Source organism: Nyctibius grandis, chromosome 4 (genome assembly GCF_013368605.1).
Source record: "Nyctibius grandis isolate bNycGra1 chromosome 4, bNycGra1.pri, whole genome shotgun sequence".
Classification (NCBI taxonomy): Eukaryota; Metazoa; Chordata; class Aves; order Nyctibiiformes; family Nyctibiidae; genus Nyctibius; species Nyctibius grandis.
Genome location: NC_090661.1, coordinates 52,004,588 through 52,021,219, shown reverse-complemented (window position 1 = coordinate 52,021,219; position 16,632 = coordinate 52,004,588). Strand labels below are relative to the sequence as shown.

Below are 16,632 nucleotides of genomic sequence, written 5' to 3'. Positions count from 1 at the left end.
TTTCCCTTCCCCCTCCACATCATACCTTAAAGAAACCCTCCCCCAAGCTCAGGGAAAAAAAAAAAAAAACAAACCAAAAAAAAACCCCAAATACCCACAAAACCCCTTAGCAAAATATAACACTTAGGATTTTTTTTCCCTTAGTAAAGTAAATCACATTGTTCATTTATTCTGCTTTGAGAAACCTTGTTCTCAGTACATTTTTAAGTTAATGGAGATAATATTCTGGGGAAGATGAACCAAGGGGTTTGCATATTTTCTATAACTAGACTTCCAGGAGACCAATTCATTTTAACTGGAATGGTGGAGGGACAGTTCTGTTATTCACCTTTTCAAAGTGCAGAACAGGCCTTGTTTTTACTGAGTAGGCTCATCAAATTTACATCACCATTTAATTAAATGTTTGTAGCAATAATTGACCTCAGGAGTAAGTCAACTGGTAATAAATAGATTCTACTGTTTCTAAATAGTATTTTACTGACTCTGAGATGCTATTCATAGCCTGGTAGCTTTGCCACAAACCTCATCAGCAAGTTCCTTAAATGCATATTCCATTGTAAAATTGACAGTGGATCAGAATGAAGTTTAACAATAGAGATTTCAGCACGTGGTCCAAAACAGAAAATAACATGCATTTCTCTGAAATTTTTCTTTTCAGAGACCGATGAAAACTGAGATAGGAAAAAAACACAGACAAACAACCCAAACCCTGATTTATTTAGTGGTTTCATGTTTTTCTTTTTTTTTTTGACCTGCTTAAATAATTGCTTAAAGAATTCTGCACATACCTCAATTTGAGTTCAATAATGTTTCAAATAAAAAGGCAGGAGCTTTTTATTAGTTTTGATGAAATACAGTGATAACCTGGAGAAACCAAAATGGACATACATTTAATGTCCTCCCTCCTCCAAACTATCAATTTATTGCTCTGCTTTTGTTTAAAACCTATGAGCTAAGTTCAGAGGTGATGTGTAAAATGTGTAATTTAGGGTAGTTTATGCTCAGTTAGACACCTTAAGACCTACTTACAGTCACTTACTAGAGTATAAGTCAATGAAATGGAGTGTAAATTGATGTGATTTACATGTGGAGGAGCTGGAAGAGTGAGAATGTATTACATATAGGAGGGAATAGTCTTCTTATGAGCACTTTCTAATATTCAGCTGGTCTTCTTGCTGCACCTCTGTACCCCTGAGTAAACATGTTTGCATTTGCCTGCTTAAGCTCCTGTGCATTCAGTGAGACTTTCTGGGCCAAAGTTGCTGGTGATATGTAAGAAGTGTGATAGAAGATGTGTGCTGAGAAGTATGAGGTTTATAAGTAAAGTCTCTGGTTCACATTCTTCTTTGTAGTTAGCTGCAAACCCAGAAGTTTTGTAGTTACTTGTAACGACTGAAGATTTTCTCATCTAAGGTGCTTGCTCTGCCTTCTATTGGGAAGATTTTTTACATCCAATGCATGCTGCATGTTGTGCCCTAGTGCCTTGTTTGACAAGCTGGCAAGTAAGAGGTAAGCTCCGTCATGTTTTCTGTGGGATAAGAACATGCACCTGGCAGCTACCACGTAGCTGTAATTTCGCACTCTTACCCTGTGGTAAGTTGCTCTTTTGCCAAGTGAGCTATGTAAAGCCTTGTCAGCTCCCAGAATTTTACCACTTGAAACATGTCTATGGAAGCACTACCAGTACAGAGGCAATTCCCGTAGGATAAAGAACTGTAAATCTATTAATCTGAATTTCTACTGCCTTAAAAAACTCTGCTGATAACACAACAATTTAATAGTTGAAAAAAAAATCCTGACCAAAATACTTACCCTAAAATCATGGTTATACAGAAGCAAGACTCAAATTTAAAATTAATCTGAAGCATGATGAACATATGTGGGGAGAAAAGAGAAGGAAGAGGAGTTAAGGAGATATCAACTATCCTAGTTAAGACTCTGGGAAGACTTTGGCCTGGACTCATCTGGAAAGTTTTGCAGCATATGTCAGATAAAGTGTGAAAAACAAAACAGAAAAATTTATCCACCTTTTGCTATGCTGGCAAAATCAGACACATTTGTTCTGGTCAAAAAATGTTTCAGCAAGTGTAGTTCATTTTGCTCAAAGACCTAGCATTGGCTTTTCTTTCTTTTTTTTTTTTAATGCTACATTTTTATAGAAAGCCTTTACCAATCTATTGTCATGATGTAGTTATCTATTTTTGTATAAAAGATGATAAAGACATTCATATAGGTATGAGCTATATGTAGATTTTTTGCTAAGTATATTAGTGTGATATACAAGTTCAGTTAAACTTTATATACAAGAGGAGTTAAGCCTTCATATGAACTCTCATTTTCCTGTGCAATGTGTTTTTTAAAATTTTTAAAATTTTTCCCACAGCTAAACTGCAAACAGGTAGCTAAACCACAATAAGAAAACCTGCTCTAGGATTAAATTGGTATTTCAGTTTTCATTCAAATCTTGATTTATACTAGGAAGATTTTCCAGTGCAGCCAAAAGCTTTTTCTGCTTAGGACTGAATCCAACTAATGCTCTCTGAAACTGTAGTCAAGACAAGGCAAGTTGCTTTTTATTACGTATTAGAATGATTCTATGTCCCAATATTAACTCAACTCACTTTCTATATAACTGGCTTTGTATGGATTAGAATTTTTGAAGGTGCTAATTAGTTCCTACTAGCAAATAAAATAAAATCTTTCCATTTTTAAACTTTTTTTTTCATTCTTTTCTGAATGAAATCTTAGAATCACCCTTGAATTTAGGCATACACTTTTCCCAGATAGTAACTTTGGTTCTAAAATTATGTACATTAGGGTCACCCACCTCATCTGTTAAGTCCTTCTTTCAATAACAAAAACATGAAGCCATCAAAGAATTTTACCTTATTGGTGGTCACAGTTACAGTCCATTCTCAGCTCATTGTTAAACAGTACTAAACAAACAAATATTTCATCCTACTTGTTTCTATTTCAAAATAGTAAACATTATATTTTAAAACAAATGTTTTAAAAGAAAAAATAAAATTCAGAGAAAATACAGCACTCATTCTGAGATGAGAAATAAAAAGGAGAATTTTGGAGATCTCGTAACTTAACTGACAATAGAGATTTATGATGTTGCTCTTTGTTAAAAAAGAAAGATGAAAGTACGAGGAACTAAATTTAGGAGCAAGAAGAAATATGCCTGCTAGCTTACATAGAATATCCCCAAAGAGGATAATGAATATGAGGTGTCACGGTTTAAAGCTGGGCCGGCTACTAAACCAGTGGCAGACGCTCTCTGTTAACCCTCCCCCCCGCCCGAAGGGGAAGGGAAAGGGAAAGGGAAAAGGGAGAGAGACTTATGGGTTGGAAAGTTAAAACAGTTTTAATAAACTATAATAATGAAAAAGAGTATAATAGTAATAATAGAAATAATCAAATATATACAAATATATATACAAAACCAAGATCGAGCTCCCCCGATGTCGGCCACGTCACCACCGGCACTGCAGGGCAGGCTCCGGGAAGGCCCAGGCTGGGCCTAGCGACGGTCGAGAGCTGGATTCAGGGATGCACGGATCAGCATCGGGGGCAGCAGGAAAACGGACAGAGTCCTCGTCGGACACTGGCCAAAGGCTCAAGCCACAGAAGCAGCCCGAAGCAGCAGAAACACCCAAACACAGCAGAAGAAGCAAGGGAAGGGCGCAGCAGGAAGGGGCAAGAGAAAAAGCGAGACCCTCGTGATCCCCCTGCTTTACACTGAGAATGATGTGTATGGGATGGAATACCTTCGTTGGTCAATTTTGGGTCACCTGCCCTGTCCGCTCCTCCCTGCAGGTGCAACCCCCCTTCGGCTCTTCACTCGTAAGCAGTGAGGAATTTAGCAGTGACCTTGGTTTCTCTAAGAATAAGTACAGCAAGAGCCTTTCTGCATAACATCCCTACTGGTGCCTCAGTGATAACTACAAGCTTCGAGTGTTATCAGTCCTGGAAGCAGACACTGTCTGCAAAACATGCAGTTAGTTTCAGAAAGTGCAGTTACTTAGAAGAGACGTAGCTGAAAGTAAAAATCACTGAAAGGAAAATTGGCCTGGTTTAGGCTAAACCAGGACATGAGGTCACTTGGAGAAACTGCTGATGTTCATGTGAGTAAATCTTTATTTTAAGGGAAACTGACTCAGCAAAACAAAAAGTTATAGCAAATATCAGTGAAACAATTTTCTGTGAACCAGCAAAGCATGAGAAAGAGTTTGTATATGTAAACGCAGCTGAGGAACCAGCACGCTGTCCCCACAGGAGCTTTTTCACCAGATGTGATCGGCAGGACCATTTGGAACACGGTGAGACTGGGGCCACCTGCAGGGTAGCCCTGGCTGACCTGGGAGCTCATTGTAGCATAGTCACATGAGTGGAAGTGTTGATTTACCAGCATCACTTTGACATTTGAAAAGTCTGACGATGGCTGTGGTCTCATGCACAGATGTTTTGGAATTAACAGAAGGGAATATAATTATCTAGGTTATTTATGTGTCTCCGATTAGTGTACTATTTTGGTGTCAACTATAAAGCTAAGAAAACGGCACTGGCCCAAGGAGATACTTCTCTTGCAATGGTTCTGCTGAGTGTACAAGAAGCTTTTATATTCCCTTGTCTTTCTGCTTTTTTTCTTTTTATAGGATACTTGGGGACATCACATTGTGCCCCTGAGATTCACAATTAACATGGCAAAGGACAGAAAATAAATCAGGATGATGGATTTTTTTAATGCAGTCACGGGAGATATAAATCCACCCTGGCACAGAACAATATAGGAGTTCAGGAAGTGGGTTCAGAATGTGAACTCTTGTAAGATGAAGCCCAAAAAATACTTCATAAAGAATTTATTACCTAGATTCAGTCATTCTTCTTTTTCTTTCTCCTGTTTCATTGAATCAATTTTCTTGGGAAATTTTGGGTTGAAATTATATCTAAATTGTACGTTGTTTTTTTTTTCATTTCTCTTTGACAGACTTTGGGCAGTTAAATTTGAGGATACCAGAATTCATCAAACAAAATTAAAAGCTATTTTCCAGCACCTTTCTCCCCACACTTTTAGTAAGCATCTTCAACAATTTTTTCACCAAATTCATCACTATTGGTATCAGGCATGGGAAGAAATGTAAACCTTTATAACTGACTTTAAGCAGTTACCAATGCTATGTAATTTAAAGACAACAAGGTTTTGAGTGTATTAATTCATTTTCTGCTTTGTAGAAGCTTTAATAGCCTTTGCATGAGTAAATGAGGCATTTTCTTCAAACGCTACCCTTATATCTAAGCAGTTCCTATATATGTGTAAAACGTTCAACATTAGCCAAATTCATCTGCTTGTTTAAGCCAATATTCCTTTTTACAAAGGGAATGCATATCTATTTATAGCTGTTTATTGTGTAGTTGCTTATTGACTATGATCGTGACTTACTTGGGAACAGTTTTTAAAAGCTATATTGTTGTCTTAAAAAGCAGATGGGTTGCTAGTGGGATTTTCAAAGGTACCTCACCTTTCTAAGGTAGTTCTGCACATTTAAGAGTTGAAATATTTTATAAAATCTGGTCCCTGAGGTTTATACATTGACATAATCCCAACCTTTTATCTGTGCTCTTCTGTTTTGAAGGGCAGACTGATGTGCAAAGTTTTTGTTCATGGGATGCATATTTTTGGGGTGAAGAAAAATACACCTTCAATAGTTCACAAAGCCACGCTAAAGTCAAGGACCCACATTTGGCTATGACTGAATGATTGTATCTTCACTGAAGTAGAAAGAGGTGCTCCAGATTGTCAGAAGTGTGAAATGAGAACAGGATCTTTCCCTAACATGCATCACTGTGAATTTTAACACTATACATATGTCTAAAATCCTAAGAAATTCATATCTATATTTGGCTTTGGAAGCATATGACATTTGGGTGAGCAGTTTCCTCAACCAAGAAGAATTAAAAATAGCAGATAAAGGTATCTAATGCAGAGCAAAATCGGATACAAATGGCATATGAATCAGTGAACAACTCAGGCTACAACCTCTTTGATTGATTCATGAATAATTTATGTCCTCTTGATCTTTGCATTGCACACAGTTATTCCTGATTTTATGATACTACCTGCACTGAAAACAGCACATTCCCTAATCACTGACACGTCTCTCTTGGGTCAGGTTTTTTTCTACAGTGTTCGTCAAAAAAATTCACATCTGATATTACAGAATGAGAAAAAGCAATCCACAATATTAGTATTACACCTCACCACCTGTATTTCAGCTTCAGCTGTAAAGGTAGCTATTGGTGTGATTAAGAGAGAAGTGTGTTGAAGTAGTGACTTAGGAAGTGCCAAGACCAGAGTCACAGCAAGCCAGGAAGAGAAGTCTTTCTAAAGTCTAGTCTAATCAATTGGGAGTGATCAACTGTCCCCCACAAAGGGAGGGCTCATGAACATTTCTTGGAGTAGAAATACCCATTGAGATCTTTAATGGAAAGCAAGAAGAGTCTGTGTTTCAAAGGAAGTGAAATAGTCGATGGGTCTGTCATATCCTGAGTTTCTTTCTCTCCATCTTTTTCCCTTTCTAAGATTTTGATGATTATATTTTGGGCTTGGGCCCATGCCACTTATGATCTTACTGAAATTTCCTTTTTGTATCTGATATCTCAAGCTGGATAGGATCCTGAGCAACTCAATCTTTCAAAGCTGAATCTGACTTAGATATTTGCCCTGCTTTGAGTGGGTATTGGACTAATGGTCTCTGGATGTCCTTTCTATCCCAAATTAGTGCGTGATTCTAGAGGTGGTATTTTGGTTTTCTTTGGTCCAGGTTGTGGGTCTTAAGACTGAAGTTTGGACCTCTCTGTATCTACAAGAAAAAAATCGTAGCCTTAAGAATAACTTGCTGTAACTTGCAGACTCAGGAATAACTGAGTCAGTCAGTAAAAAGAGTAGGTGATACCAATCTTCAAAATATAAAAATATTTCACCTTTAAAACTCACATCCTTATCCTTTGGATTCCCTTTAAGGACGATTAGTGGGCTAGCCAAGTAAATCAGATCTCAAGCCATGGTTCAGAGCCTCAAAAATCACAAAGTACAGCCTGCTTGTTGATGTAGCCTGGTACCCCAGAGGGCAGGCTCTGCTCCGACAGCATTGCATGGAAACCGTTCATTCAGTATGCTCTCACTGTTTTCAGAGTGTATACTGGACATCCTGGTTAAGAGGTGACAAGTGACTTCTCTCTTTCCCTCCTTGACTGTTTAGATAGACCTAAATAGGGTAAAGTGAGTGACAGTGGTGACATCTTTCATTGTTTGTCTGCTTTGGATAATCATTAGTTCAGAGTTTGGCTTGACTTGGATTTGAACTCTAGTTATCGCCTCTTGGTATGTTATGAGCTGCCTCAAAAAGATGACAGGATAAGCGTAAAACTCTCCTACCAAGGAAAGAAGCAGAAGACAGCTAGCACAAGGCATATGATGTGGCAGGAACAGCTGCACTAAAAGCTGTCTCTGTTTGAGATGGAGCTAATGAGAACTAACTCAGAGAGGGAAGGAAGTAAAACTAAAGAGATACTACACTGTTGCAGCAATGATTTTTTCAGTTATGTTTTAAAGACCAAACTGCATTAGTCATTTCACCAGTATTTGCATGGTGAAATGCATGAGAAATAATGCCTGAGTTCCAGGAAGAAGTTAGAAATACATTTATAAAAGTATTCACTAGACTTATTCCACAAAAACCTTATAAGCGAATGTTGAAGACTTGACACATTTTTATAAAACTCCTGAAAGGTTCATCTCTGTGCTCAGTGTATTTCTGATCACGTTATTTTTGCCTTCTGAGTACATTATCTCTATAATCTGGTTAAATAAACTGTGACTATGAATCCAAATTTTTATTTTGCTAATGCATCTTTGAGCAATGTTTAATGTAACTACACATGGTAATTATGAGCAAAGCAACATCGGTTTCTGGGTTTAGGGACAATCAAAAAGGGGATCAGTTGTAAGACACATAAACTACAGATAGACAGAAATAGTGATTCTAGTCACTGTTCCCTTCACAGACAATGGCTTTCCTCTCAAGTCAAGTTCTTGTGACAGTGAGTAAGTACTGAAAGAATGAAATCAACTTGGAATTTCAGTGTAGCAAAAGCTGTATCTCGAACTTTGCTCTGAACTTCTGATCCCATAGAGATAATGCTCTTCTTAGTGCTGCTGAACTCCTAAGCTATAAGTAACATCCAGAGAATCATCTCTGCACTGTCTTCCTCTCAAGAGAAAGCTTTCTATTTTGTGCCTATGAATAAACAGATAAGATCTGAATATTACTTTTAAACAAAGCTTAGGAATCAGTCACTCTGTTTATCTGCGTATCTCTGGCTATATCCTGAAGGGCAGAAGAGAAGAAAATTGCTTAAGTACCTTTAAGGATATTGCTATTAGACACTCATGTTACTCCTTTTGGTACAATGACATAGATAAAGAGAGATAGACAACAAATATCAACTTATCAGGGACCTCAGCAGAGAGAGATACTTACATACAACACATTTATATAAAAAATTTCACCTCCTTGCTTCAGTTTCTCTGTCTATTAAATAGCTCTGGTTACTCTTACCTGTCAGAAAGGGTCTTTTAGGGATCACCTTCATGAACTGTGCTAGCATTCATTCAACATCAGCTCAGCTATTTAGTAACTAATAACACTGTAATTTCACAATTGTTATTGCAAAAATGTGGTGAATTATGGCTCACAAAAATACAGTACAGTTTTTACAGTTATTTAAAAGTATGACTTCTGAAAGTTATGTTTTTTCACTGCTATTCAATCTCTGCAGGGGCATGGATTTCTTAGGAAAATCCCTGTTGCTCAGAGGGAGGATCATGCGATCTCATGCTGTAAATATCCTCTCTCCTCTAAGCCAAAAAATTTTGACCCGCTTACAATTCAGATCGGTTTATACTCAGGACAGTTGTTTCACTGGACAGCTGGTTGTGTGCAGTTGTCTCCAGTCAGGTTTCTCTTTAATTTGCCTTAAAGTTCTCTCTCTTGGGATAACTCATTAATGGACTAGCGGACAAAACTCATTAGATTTCACAACCAGTGGCCATAATTCTTAACTAAATATGGTCAGAAATAAGGACTAACTTGCCTGAAATAAATTGTAGCACAAAACTGGTGGGACAGCAGGATCAGGTTCCAGGCACTTTTTGGTATAATTCTATATTATCTTGCAAGGGCAAGATCAGAGCTTTCATGTCTTCTGAAGAGAAATTATTTTAGTAAATATAATCTTAATACAACTTTTAGGAAATGGATGTTCACTCATCTCACTCTTCTTAATTTTGCTCTTTTTTTCTTGAATTTTGTTGCAAGGCTTGAAAAAAACATGTATCCAGATATTTTAAGTCGAGACTGGGGGAGCAGAACTCCTGCAAAGTGTTAAATAGTTGTGCCACTGGCAGAGGAAGTCTAATGCTTTGGTGCACTGAGTCCATGAAACAGAAACAAGAAGTTCCATTGGTGACTGATGAGAATTCATGACTGATTTTTAGCCTGAATATCAAGGCTATAAGTACAGTCTTAGGTCCTTAGCAACTCAGTAAATTAAGGCACCCCAGCTTCCTCTTTATAGATTTTTTTTGCATAGCCTTTCTAAGGATTTGTGGGCATGTAATCTTCTGGGTGCTGCATATCATTGTGTAAGCAATGTAAAATAAATTGACAAAGCATGAACCACTGCACCATAGTGTTTAAGTCACTCTTGCTTCTTGTTTCCAACATCCAGATTTACAGCCTTCCTTGACAAAGTTATCAAGGTACTTTTCTCCTTATAAAATAAAATTCTACATAGCAGCTTTCCTTTCAGGGTGAGGTTTCTAAGTAGCATCACCTTGCTTTTTACATAACTAGGACTCTGGGAGTGGCTTTCTTCTGTGCTCTTTGATACTGGCATACTGGCTTCACTGGGCTGCCTTCTAATTTATAGTGATTTTGGTGAGAAGAGATTCAGGTCTGTTGTGCTGGAGATTTGCGTGAGTGACTTTGTTCCACATGCAACACAGTGGTTTAACTTTTGATGGGAAAGTAGAACTCACAGTATCTGACCTATTTATCACTTTTTTGTTCCATTTGTTGAGATAAAAGTGCCATATAGATGAATCGCAGACAGCAGAGTATGTGTGTTTGGTTACTGTGTCACTTTTGGTAAATCAAATAGAAAAATCTTTTGTAATCAGCTAGCTTTTAACTTAATAACACTTTTGATAAATTGCTTGTATACAGTAGGTTATCAAACTCAAACATTAAAGACTTCAGTTTGACACTGCAGGAATGAATCACACAGACACAAAAGGCCAAATTTATAATTCGTTATCTGGAGTAAAGAAAAAAAAATCATATCAGTTTCAAGACCTGCAGTAATGACTGAATAAAGAATTTTAGAACTGGCCTAAGGAAGCTAAAGATATGATTGAAGTGTAACTGTTCTTTACGACAACATTTCCAATTCCTTTACCGGTGAGTTTTAGCACTCTGTGGATCATTTTTCTGTACTGTGTTGTGTGATACCATTAGCAAAGTCCTCCTTATTTTCTCTTTTTCCTCTTCTTTTCCTAATTTATTCCAATGTCTTGTACCTTTTCAGCTTTCCCCCTCCACCCCCCGCTCTGCTGGAGCTGCCACACTTCAAAATATGTGAGTGACAACAGGTTTGACAACCTTTGTGGTGGTGAAGGATCTGGCAGGAGCAAGCCTCCCTAGCATGCTCATCAGGTTAGTAGGGAGAGTGTCATGGATGGCAATGTCTTATGCCCTTGTCAGCCAAAAGTGTAAAGTGATTGCAGCCAAACCTTTCCTCACAACAAAAGGAGGAAAGACTGAAGAAACCTTCACTAGATAGCGAGTTGAAAGATACTCAATACTTTCCAATTCATAAAACAAGGCTCCCTTCAAAGTACTTTGCAAATGTGCCTGCTTCTCATTTCTGTCACTTGCACACTATAAACAGGCCTTACAGTGGCTGTAAAAATAATTTATTTGAATTTTATAGTCTTTTATGCTGCTGGAACACTGTGCTGAGGCTTCAGCGTAAATACAAATTAAAAGCCAGATTGTGCCATTAAGGCCTTCATTGGCCTAATTTAGAAATTCCCCTCTCAAAAAGGAGATCACAGAGGCAAAACAATTTTACAGAGTAACCCTGACTTTGCAAGGGGAATATCTATTTCAGTCTACCCAGGACTTAAGCACGCTCTCTCTTCAGCAGGTGTGTGTGTGTTGGTGCACGCATGCACACGTGTGTGTACACCTACCTCCTTTCTGTACATTTAGATGGCCAGTTACTACAGAGACCCTCTCCAAGGAGATGATATTAAAGCAGGTATATCTGGCCCATTTGTTGGAAAAAGGTGGGGCGATGCTGGCTGTAATGTGGTGGCAGGCATGTGGAAGCAGCTATCCATCTCAAGGTCAACACATCAGCAGCAGGCATCTACCAGTGAATTCAGTTTGTGCTAATATGTTGAAACAAAAATACAATTTATCCCATTTCAGTTTGCATTAAAATATGCTCTGTTCTCCTTGCTGCAAAGGTAATAAACATAATGACCATTGGCAGAATAGCAAGATAGGGAATAGGGAGCATTTACCGTGTTTGTCGTCCCTATGATATCACATCACCAAACATGACTAAACATCCTGAGGTTGAGAGAAGAAGATAGTACATCTCCACTCCCATTGCACACCCTCATAATAGCCAGGTAACACATGATTTTCACAAGCTCCTTTTGTTACAGGTAAAAATAATTTTAGCCTATTTAAATCTGGTAGGTGAAAGACTCAAAATTAAGTGACGTTTTCTAGATCAGAAAGAGATTCTGTATTTGCAATGAAGTGCCAGATCCCTGACTTCTGTCTTGTGCTCCCGCTGATAAATCATGTCTCATAGAGCTGAGCAGTGGTGATGAGTGTGCTGTGGAATTTGCTTTGCAAAACAAATATTTAACTTTCTACAGATCATTGAAGACCTGATAAAACTCTTAGGTGTCACCTAACCGATTTAATTTTCTTTTTAATCGAAGAATCTTTTTATTCTTTTCATCTAAATATATGATTCAAATAAAACTGGATAAACTGTGACAACTGGAAAGGCCATTTACAGTTATCTTCAAATATCATTCATGCAAATAGCCTTCACAAAGTCACAGTGTTCAGAGCAAGGCTTTGAAGGAAAAATTCCCATTAAAAACATCAGTTATTTCAAAAATAGGAATCACATTTGCGATTAGTCAAGAGGGCCAATGCCTCCTTCTTGCTTTCGGATGTGGAGAGGCAAATGGCCAGGAAGGGGGGGTGGTGTGTGCAGCATTGACAGCCTGGGCGCTGCTCCCCTGCACACAGGCTTGTGGTACAAATTCCACTGTGGGGAAGGGCAGACCAGGAGCCAAGCAAGCACTCCAGCCTGCAAGATAGTGAGATACATAGTTCATTCCCAGCAAAGACATGGGAATGCCGGCACAAGCTAATAATTCATCCAGCTCAAATCTCCAAAATGGGAGATTGAAGAGCACAAAAGGCATTCAGCATGTGACAGGAGAGGGTTGGCAGTTTTTGTTATTGTTTATTGTTTACAGAACCTTCTTCTAAGAATTGAAGGCTTTCCTATGTTTAGGTAGAAAAGCAAAGACAGCACAGATGCTGAAAAATAAATCCAACTACAACATTGGTAGGAAAAGCCAGTCTGAAAATGCCAGAGTGATGGAGGGATTCTGTGCAGGGCATTTTACACAGTTGTTTTTCAGCTGTTTTCAATAAATTAACTAAATATATTACCTACATAGTTTGTTGTTCACACTCATTTAGATCACTCTGTCTATAGTAAGGTTCCAATTTGACAAAATAATCTTTTTTTTTTTAGTTTAAGATCTTATAGATATAAACTTGAAATATTTAATGTCAAACTGTATTCCTCCTTCATTCCTTCCTAGAAAGCAAAGGAGGCCTTTTACAAGTGTCAAAATATTTAATTTGTCATGTTCTGATATTAAAAAAATGCTTTAAAAAAAAGTAATCAAAGCTTAGAGAGTATTAGGAAAGGGACTAAGTATGAAAAGGAAAACATCATTATGTTACTGTATATGTTGGTGAAGTGCCCATAGATTCAACATTGAATTAATTTCTGATCTTCTTATCCTAAAATGAGATACAGTAAAACAGGACAAGGTGCCTCGAAAGGAGAGAAGGCTGATTAAAGAAACAAATTGCTTCTATATTAAGAACATACAAATAGATTAGGATTAAACAAGACAGAAAAGACACAAATAAGGGGGAAATTACAGAGATCTAAAGCAGCATTATTTGCCTGGGGAAGGCATGTTTATGTGCAATGACTATTCACTGCTGCTCTGAATACAGGAAGCAATGGAAATTAAATTTTCATATAGTAGGTTCAAACCAAACAAAATGTTTTGTTTTTTTTTTTTTCCTACAGAAAAAAAGTATTAATCTGTGCAACTTGTTGCTACAGTGTGCTGCTGATGCCAAAAATTTACATAAATTTAAAAACTCATTAAGTAGACTCAGAGAAGAACAATCTGTCAAAGGCTAATAAAAATAAGCTACAACCTGCTACTCAAGAAAATCTTGAACTTTGAATCAGAGGAAGCTGCTAGATTATACTAAGAAAGAACCTCTTTAATAAAATTTGCCATGTTTCTACACTGTTCTGTAGATGACTCTACACTTCTGGCATCTTCCTTGGTCAGCACTGAAGACAAGAAACAGAACTTTTGTTCTACCAAGCTAAGTCACTCTTTTTCTGGAGAACAAAAAATCTGAACAAACATCCAAAATTTAGCAAAACTAAATATGTTGATTGTCAGAGAAATGTTTGCAGGTTGCTGTAACTTAAGGTAAAAAAGAAATAGTAAAAAAAGGCAAAGTATCTATTTACAAGACAGAACGCCTTATTTTCCTCCTGTACCTATTCATATCTATTTGCAATCATTTCAGGTAAGAACATGCTGCTTGTAAGGATACTTAAACATATAATTACATTAAAGATATAGCTAGTGAAGTAGTAAAACAGGCAGAATCAGATAATATGAAAGTAAAGCTTATTTTATGTTGGACTAAGTTTAAAATGAAATTTTATAATTATTTTTAGACCAGCTCTATTGAAAAGATTAAAGAATCCCTTCTTATTGTTTTTGTGATGTTTTGACGTTTGTGATGTTGTCACGGTTTAAAGCTGGGCCAGCTATTAAACCTGTGGCAGATGCCCTCTGTTATCCCCCCCACTCCCCCCAGAGGGAAAGGGAAAAGGGAGAGAGACTTCCGGGTTGGAAAGTTAAAACAGTTTTAATAAACTATAATAATGAAAAAGAGTATAATAATAATAATAGAAATAATCAAATATATACAAATATATATACAAAACCAAGATTGAGCTCCCCTGAAGTCAGCCACGTCACCACCGGCACTGCAGGGCAGGCTCCGGGAAGGCCCAGGCTGGGCCTAGCGACGGTCGAGAGCTGGATTCAGGGATGCACGGATCGGGATCAGGGGCAGCAGGAAAACAGACGGAGTCCTCCTTGGACACCGGCCATAGCAGAAAGAGAGCGAGACCCTCGTGATCCCCCCCCTTTATACCGAGAATGACGTGTATGGGATGGAATACCCTCGTTGGTCAATTTTGGGTCACCTGCCCTGTCCGCTCCCCGCTGCAGCTGCAACCCCCCTTCGGCTCTTCACTTGTAAGCAGTGAGGAATTCATCAGTGACCTTGGTTTCTCTAAGAATAAGTACAGCAAGAGCCTTACTGCACAACATCCCTACCGGTGCCTCAGTGATAACTACAAACTTCGGGCGTTATCAGTCCTGGAGGCAGACACTGTCTGCAAACATGCAGTTAGTTTCAGAAAGTGCAGTTACTTAGAGGAGACTTAGCTGAAAGCAAAAATCACTGAAAGGAAAATCGGCCTGGTTTAGGCCAAACCAGGAGAGATGTTTGTGATGTTTTTTGATGTTTATTATTTTTGTGATGTTTTGGCAATCCCAAGCACAAATACAGGCTGGGTGGAGAATGGATTGAGAGCAGCCCTGAGGAGAAGGACTTGGGGGTGATGGTTGAGCTCAACATGAGCTGGCAGTGTGTGCTTGCAGCCCAGAAGGCCAACTGCATCCTGGGCTGCATCAAAAGCAGCGTGGCCAGCAGGTTGAGGGAGGTGATTCTCCCCCTCTACTCTGCTCTCGTGGGACCCCATCTGGAGTACTGCGTTCAGCTCTGGGGCCCCCAACATAAGAAGGACATGGAGCTGTTAGAGCGAGTCCAGAGGAGGGCCACGAAGATGATGAGAGGGCTGGAGCACCTCTCCTATGAAGACAGGCTGAGAGAGTTGGGGCTGTTCAGCCTGGAGAACAGAAGGCTCCGGGGAGACCTTATAGCAGCCTTCCAGTATCTGAAGGGGGCCTACAGGAAAGCGGGAGAGGGGCTTTTTACAAGGGCGAGTAGTGACAGGACGAGGGGGAATGGTTTTAAACTGAAAGAGGGTAAATTTAGATTAGATATTAGGAAGAAATCCTTGACTGTGAGGGTGGTGAGACACTGGAACAGGTTGCCCCAAGAAGTTGTGGCTGTCCCTTCCCTGTCCGTGTTTAAGGCCAGGTTGGATGAGGCTTTGAGCAACCTGTTCTAGAGGAAAGGTGTCCCTGCCTGTGGCAGGGGGGTTGGAACTAGCTGATCTTTAAGGATCTTCCAACCCAAACCATTCTATGATTCTATGATTCTACCTTGGGATTATTTTGTTATCATGCTTGCCTCAGTCAGTTTGTCTAACTTTCACTATCTAGTCATCCAAAAGAGCAATTTAAAAGATGTATATTTTAACAATACTAAGTAAGAGAATTTTTATTATTCTCTTCTCTGCAAGGAAATGATCTCTTCTGCGCTTGCTTTGCAGCTAATCACTCCTTCGAATTCTTAGTAAGCATAAATCTGCCTTTTCTGGCAGTTAATACAGAACTACCCTGATTTATAAAAATAGGGCACACCTAATCCTAATAGCACATGCCAAAAGAAATTGAATAAGAAAACAAAAAGAACAAATTTTCAAAACGTGAGGAACAAAAATTACTTAATTGCCCTCGAATATGGTGTTATAAATGTTCAAATTTGGTTTCACATCATTACATCTGGAAAGTTTTAGCTACTATTTATCAGTTTTATAATATTATTAACACTTTTAATTCAAGGAATCCTGATGTTGCACTAACTGAAGCTGAACTAACTGTACCTGGAAAAAGTAGACAAGCTTTTACACAGAAACTGTTCTTTCAGCCTTGAAAGGAAGCCTTTTTCTTTTCTGTCTTGGAAAGCTGGGTTATTTTTTTCAGTTATCACTAATTTCAATGACAAATATTTAATCTTCCTACAAAATTTGGATTTCTCCTACCCTTGAGCAATCAAGTCACTGACAATGAAGTAAAGAGATCCTGAAGGACCAGCAGACTGAAAGGTGACTAAGAACAGGTTGGAGCCATGATTATTTGTTTAGGAATAGATATCCTTCTGTTACCAGTATGGAGAGGCAGTGATGATCTAGCACAGTCAGAACTGGATCTGCTTG

General features: G+C 38.4%; 1 long non-coding RNA gene across 1 annotated transcript in view; it reads left to right on the top strand.

The window, feature by feature from the left end:
- The window catches only part of LOC137662822 (uncharacterized), a 93,567-nt gene that overhangs the window by 19,455 nt on the left and 57,480 nt on the right, over nucleotides 1-16,632 (top strand). The window contains exon 3 of the long non-coding RNA XR_011048058.1: nucleotides 10,654-10,781. This is a non-coding gene — a long non-coding RNA (uncharacterized lncRNA). The remainder of the gene's footprint in view (nucleotides 1-10,653; nucleotides 10,782-16,632) is intronic.